The sequence below is a fragment of the Pipistrellus kuhlii genome, unplaced genomic scaffold (genome assembly GCF_014108245.1).
Source record: "Pipistrellus kuhlii isolate mPipKuh1 unplaced genomic scaffold, mPipKuh1.p scaffold_m20_p_3, whole genome shotgun sequence".
Lineage (NCBI taxonomy): Eukaryota > Metazoa > Chordata > Mammalia > Chiroptera > Vespertilionidae > Pipistrellus > Pipistrellus kuhlii.
The window spans coordinates 53,375,480-53,382,748 of NW_023425529.1; the positions used below are offsets into that span (position 1 = coordinate 53,375,480).

General features: G+C 37.7%; 1 non-coding gene across 1 annotated transcript; it reads right to left on the reverse strand.

The window, feature by feature from the left end:
* Positions 1-251: 251 nt before the first annotated feature.
* On the reverse strand, positions 252-415 carry LOC118731117. Its single transcript, XR_004991809.1, has one exon. It is a non-coding gene; the product is annotated as a U1 spliceosomal RNA (small nuclear RNA).
* Positions 416-7,269: the final 6,854 nt, after the last annotated feature.

Here is a 7,269-nt window from a genome sequence, read left to right on the forward strand (position 1 = left end):
GTCTGTTTGATGCTTCTATGACTCTAGTTCTATTTTGGTTCCTCAATTTATGTTGTTCATTATATTCCACAAATGAGTGAGATTGTATGCTATTTATCTTCCTCTGACTGGCTTATTTTACTTAGCATAATGGTATCCAGTTCCATCCATGTTGTTGCAAATGATAAGAATTCCTTTTTTTTACAGTAGCGTAGTATTCCATTGTGTAGATGTACAACAGTTTTCTTTTCTTTTCTGTTTTCTTTTTTTTTCAGGGGAGAGTGCAAACGCAGTCCCCCACTACCACAAATTATGCAGTCGAGTTTCCCACATTTGGGGAAATTGCAAGGGTCAGCACATCCAGAGTGCAATGGATAAGCCTCGCCCTGGGAAAACCACCTTCGTGATCATGGTGTCTCATCTGCCAGCTAAGTATGTACAACAGTTTTCTAATACACTCATCTACTGATGGGCACTTAGGCTATTTCCAAATCTTAGCTATGGTAAATTGTGCTGCTATGAATATAGGGGTGCATATATCCTTTTTGATTTGTGTTTCCGTTTTTGTTTTTTTTTTGGTTGGTTTTTTTGTTTTGTTTTGTTTTGTTTTGGTATATATTCCCAGAAGTGGAATTACTGGAGCAAATGGAAGTTCCATTTTTAATTTTTTAAGGAAACACCATACACTAGTCTGCACTTCCATCAACAATGCAAGAGAGTTTCTTTTTCTCCACATCATCTCCAGCACTTGTCATTTGTTGAATTGTTGATAATAGCCATTCTGACAGACGTGAGATGGTACCTCACTGACATTTTATTTGCAACTCTCGAATGATTAGTGACTTTGAGCATGTTTTCATATGTCTCCCAGCCTTCTGTAATGTCTTCTTTCAAAAAGTGTCATAATATTTAGGTTCTTTGCTCATTTTTTGATTGGATTGTTTATCTTCCTTTTGTTAAGTTGTATGAGTTCCCTATAAATTTTGGAAATTAAACCCTTATGGAAGATAACATTGGCAAATATGTTCTCCCATACAGTGGGCTTTCTTGTTGTTGTTTTTTGTTTTGTTTTTCGATGGTTTCTTTTGCTGTACAGAAGCTTTTTATTTTGATGTAGTACATTTGTTTATTTTCTCCTTAGTTTTCATTGCCCTAGGAGCTGTATCAAAAAGATATTGCTGTAATAAATGTCTGCTATTATATTTTGCTGCCTGTGGCTTTTTCTAGTATTTTTATGGTTTCCCATCTTATGTTTAAGTCCTTTATCCATTTGGAGTTTATTTTTGTGTATGGTGTAAGTTGCTGGTCTAGTTTAATTTTTTTTTGCATGTATCTGTCCAATTTTCCCAGCACCATTTATTAAAGAGACTGTCCTGATTCCATTATATGCTCTTGCCTTCTTTGTCAAATATTAATTGAACATAATGGCTTGGGTTGAACTCTGGGTTCTCTGATCTGTTTCATTGGTCTATATGTTTGTTCTTGTGCCAGTACCAGGAAGTTTTGAGAACAGGAGCTATGTAGTATAGCTTGATTTCTGGTATTGTGATCCCTCCAACTTTGTTCTTCTTTCTCAAGATTGCTTTAGCTATTCGGGATCTTTTGTTGTTGTTCCATATGAATTTTTGGATAGTTTGTTCTAGGTTTGAAGTATGCCTATGTTTTTGTTTTTAATATATTTTTTTATTTATTTCAGAGAGGAAGGGAGAGGGAGAGAGAGATAGAAACATCAATGATGACAGAGAATCATTGATCCCCTACCTCCTGCATGGCCCCTCTTGGGGATCGAGCCCACAACCCGGGCATGTGCCCTCCCAGGGAATCAAACTGTGACCTCCTGGTTCATAAGTCAATGCTCAGCCATGAAGCCACACCAGTGGGGCTGTAAGACACTTTTAGTAGGCATATAAAAAAGATAAGGACCACGTAGAGTGCTTGGTGGCAGAGCCAGAGAAATCTTTCTTCTTTTCAATTATCATTATTATTCTATCTTGCCCTCCAGGTTGGAGTAACCTGGGAAACATTTTTTACTTATAGAAAAGTGGCCTCATTTCTGAATGCCGATATCTCTAATGACCAAGTTAGAATTACTTGTGAAATTCTTCCCCCTTCCACAAGCAAATACTGCCGATTCTTTGGTACAGAAACATGCAGATTTTATGTGTAATAAAATTTTAATGTGATCATTATATTAAATATATGTGAAAATTCTAATATTTGTTGTAGTCATATAGTTAAAATTCTACCTACATCTCCCTCCTCAGTTCACTGTCTTTAAATACAGCTTCCCTTCTGCCTTTTAAAATAACTCATCTTAACAGCATTGTTTTATTCAAAAATTTTCAGGGGGCTTTCTTTGAATAACTCCATTTCTATTCACTAACAATTTTCTTTTTTTCTAAATTAAAAAGCTACAATCTCAGAGGAAAGAGTACAAACCCAATTATAAAGATTATATACATTTCTTTCATCAAAATCCTCAACATTTATTTTAATCACAAGATAACTTTCATGCCTATAGTATTTTTAGTTTAAACTGGCAAACTGGCCTGTAGTTTTCAGATATTGTTTTTCTTGGCTGACTGTTTTATACATCTTTCACATAGTTCCATACATACTTGTGGAACTATAAATTATACCACAAACTGTTTATCAAAATTTTCTCATAGTACCTACTTATTTTTTTATTTGAGAGAGAAAAAGGAAGAATAGGAAACAGTGCTTGTGAAAGAGAGAGAGAAAAAAATATCAATTTGTTGTTCCATTTATTTATGCATTAATTGATTGATTCCTGCATGTGCCCTGACCAAGGATGAAACCCATAACCTTGGCATATAAGGATGTTGCTCCAACCAACTGAACTACCCAGCCAGGGCTCTCCTTGTAACTTTTAAGGCATAAGCAAGGACAGTCCTATCAGAGACGACTGAGTTGGCTGTGCTGGTGTTACCACGGTGTCAGGGACATTGCCACAAGGAAAGTCCATTTGAGCAGAAACTATTTGCTCATAGCTGGGACCATCACTAAAAATAGTGATAAGCACATAGTCATTGTCCAGTTCTTATTTGTTGAATGTCTAAATGAGTGCTTAAGAGAATCTACCCGATTCCTGCTACCTTTAGGATAAAGACAAAATTCTTCCTTGTTGAGTCCTTAGCTCTCAATGGCCTCTCTATCTATATCTCTTGAGAGACCACTATTTTCTATCCTATGAAGCACAATTGCTTTGCCCAGGACAATTCTTGGACATTCCAGGTCACATTTACAAAGAATCTCTTGCTTGACTACAAAAATAGGCAAAGAGCCATATTGTAGATAGATTTTATTGGATTAATTTTCTAAAAGCAAACTCATTCCCCATTGTTGTCAGACACTTCTCCAAACATCATTGTATTAGTACCGGGAAGCTGAGGTAACGAGTAATTCTAAAATCTTTAGTGGCCTGTAGAACCTGAGTTTAGTTTTACTCACTCACAGCATATGCCCACAGATGATCAACAGTGGGCCCTGTGCCACCCTCAGTCCAGCAACACCCACACTGAGGGAACAGAAAAACTGCCAGAACATGCCAGTCACATGACAAATGAAAAAGAGAGAATGGCAGAGAACATCTTGGTCCTAAACTTCTGCTCAACATTATATTAGCCAATGCAATTTATATGGTCACACCTGAAATCAATCAGCAGGACAAGAATGTATAATTCTCCTCTAAGGAGGGGATGCAAATATTGGTAAACAGTAGTGCATTCTACCACCACATGTACTGAAAACCAGAATGTAGAACATCAAATCAGTCATTTTATGGCAACTGGGTCTAAACCCAAGTCATCCTCACCAAGACTAGGAAAAAATATCAAAATATACCAAAGCATATATTTTATTGTTTATTTTAATAATTGGAGAAATATAGACTAAAAGAGTTCTTTTCACTAAAAAACAAAAAAAAAAACAAACAAAAAAAACAAACTTACAGCCCTAGATGGTTTGGCTCAGCGGATAGAACATCAGCCTGCAGACTGAAGGGTTCTAGATTCAATTCTAGCCCATGACCAGGTAGCAAGCTCAATCCTAAGGAGGAGGCCTGCAGGAGGCAGCCGATCAATGATGATTCCTTCTCATCATTGATGTTTCCATCTCTCTCTGTTTCCCTCTCTCTCTCTCTCTCTCTCTCTCTCTCTCTCTCTCTCTCTCTCTCCCTCCCTCCCTCCCTCCCTCCCTCCCTCCTTCCCTCCCTCCTTTTCTCTCTGAGATCAATAAAAATAAAAAGTGCTGCCGAAACCGGTTTGGCTCAATGGATAGAGCGTCGGCTTGGGGACTGAAGGGTCCCAGGTTTGATTCCGGTCAAGGACATATCCCCAGTAGGGGGTGTGCAAGAGGCAGCTGATCGATGACTCTCTCTCATCGATGTTTCTAACTCTGTATCTCTCTCTCCCTTCCTCTCTGTACAAAATCAATAAAATATATTAAATAAATAAATAAATAAACAAACAAAGTGCTATTTTTTAAAAATTTCCAAAAAACATTATAAAATTAATTAAAATAGTTGCAGATTTCTCCCAAACCACTAGAGAACACAAAAGCAAATTAAAGGAAATTCATATAGCCCTGACCAATGTGGCTTCATTGGTGAGATGCTGTCCTGTGTACCAAAAGGTCACTTGTTCAATTCCCAGTCAAGGTCAAGGCATATATCCAAGTTGTGGTTTCAATCCCCAGTTGGGTGCATATAGGAAGTAACCAATCAATGTTTCTCTCTTTCTCTCTCTCTCTCCCACATCCCTTCGTTGATATTTCTATCTCTCCCTCTCTCTGAAATCAATAAAACATGATTTTTACAACAGAAAATTCATATAGCAAAATATTTTTATATACTTTTATTGATTTCAGAGAGAGGGAGAGATGGAAACATCAATGATTACAGAAAACCATTGATCAGGAGTCTCCTGCACATCCTGCAAAAAGTTTCAAACAAAGGTTGCTGGCCAAGCTAAGGAAAATCTTTCAAAGTGGTTAACATATTTCTTGAGTATTACTGAAATCCTGATAAACTTAGAAAAGAATTTTGGCCAGGTATCACAAGAAATTTGTACTTGTGAACTTGTAATAAATATGTACTGTTTTTAGGCAACAAACTGAAGGCATCAGAGTTTATCAATTACAGACCCTAATGATTGATAGTTCTTTTTTTTTTGTAGACAGGGAAGAAAATTTCACCAAATATGTAATATCTGATTATTAGTATCTGATATTGTTAAGCAAACAAACAACAACAAAACACAGGATGAGATGAGGAACAAGGGCCCAGCTACTATAAAATGTCAAGAACATAGAACTAAGAACAGATGCAGCACAGTCACTAACAAAATACACAGCTGGGGTCAAGTCACCTCTGAACTTAAATTTCCTTCCAGTCATAACATTTTCCTTATCAAATTATCTATGAGGTCAGTTTGGAAAAGTAAATTTTTTCTAATGAAGGGGATGGAAACTTTATCAAAAAAATTAAGGACTTTGCATCAGGGCAGAGAGTTGAATCAGTCAGGGCACAGCAACTGAAGGCTCTAATGGCCTATTCCACACCTGACCCACTCGCTCTCTGTCTGCCAAGATTTGCCTTCAAGTTGAACAGTACTGGACACAATTGACAAAAAATAAATAAAAATAAAAATAAAAAATTGTAGCCCAACTTCACAAGGCCTGACATAGAAAGTTTATTGGCAACATTCCATTTGACCAGCTCTATTTGACAAAAGACTGCACACCTATGCGCTTTCAAGTTACATCATAGAAATAAAAGGAGACTTTTAAAAATATCTTTCTTTATGGTAAGATAGACATCATAAAGTTCCCCATTCTAACCATTTCTCACTGGCATTAATCTAAGGTGATCAGATTTTAACATTGGTAAAGTGGGACACCATTGACCGGGGAGGGGAGTGTTCTTGATTAAAAATTTGGTCTATATGAAGCCACAAACATTTTCAGAGCCAAAGCCGGTTTGGCTCAGTGGTAGAGTGTCGGTCTGCAGGATGAAAGGTCCCAGGTTCGATTCCGGTCAAGGACATGTACATTGGTTGCGGGCATATCCCCAGTAGGGGGTGTGCAAGAGGCAGCTGGTTGATATTTCTCTCTCATCAACGTTTCTAGCTCTCTCTCTCTCTCCCTTCCTCTCTGTAAAAAATCAATAAAAATATATTTTTTTATTTTTTTCATAGAATGCAAAAATAGTATTGTAATATATTTTTTAAATGTCAACATAAGTACAATTTACAAATATAATAAATAAAAAATTATGTATAGTATTATTTTATTCTTTGGCATATTTCTCATTTGAGTGAATTTTTTTTTAGTAGATTGCTCTCTTTGTTTAAAAGATCATGAAATTTTTTACAAGAATTTGTAAAATTATATTTCACTCATAAAATGGCTTTCAAAGTCTCAACACTTATGATTTTTCTGATGTCCACACTTTACTGTAGAAAAAAACGCATTCAGTTGCAGCATTAGTTCCTGGTAAGGACAGCGCATATTCCACAATTCTAACAACTGATCAACAATGCGAACTTTGATAAGCAGTTCTTGATAATCAGTTCTCAACAATTATTTGTTATTATTAAAGTTTAACATTATAAAATTAACAAAAATAATATAAAACTCATATCCTGGCTAAATAACCACATGGCTGCCGAAAGCTGTATATTCACTTCCCATTCTCCTGCTGTTCCCTCGTTTGTTGTGCATTCTTTCCAAAAATCTGGACTTTTTTAAAACGCCGTGGGATGCGGGACAAATTGTTAAAAATCGGGACTGTCCCACCAAAAATGGGACGTCTGGTCACCTTACATTAATCACATTCACAATGTTTGCCTCTGTCACCATTTAATTTTTTTAATGAACATTTATATTCATTCATCTGCCACTGCTGCAGGCTCTATGCTAGACTCTGGGGATTACATGTTCAAAATTGACATGATCTGTGCCTTCTCACGGCCTTCAAGGACCACAGTGGGTGCTGTCTTCATGCCCAGGGGAAGATGAGCAGGGTTGTAAGGCACAGTGGATGCACCGCAGAAGTCACGTGGAGGAATGGGCGATTTTCCAAAGCCCAATCAGGAATCAGAGTTGGCAGGTCTCAGGGCCCAGAAGGGGCGGGGCCTGTAAGAGGGCGGGGCGGAAAGCTATGGGCGGGGCTTGGGAGACGCGGGGGCGGGGATGAGGGCGGGGCTTGGGCCGGGCTTGGACTCAGGCGGGAGGGAGGGATGGGCTGTGGGCGGGGCCTGGGGGGGCCTG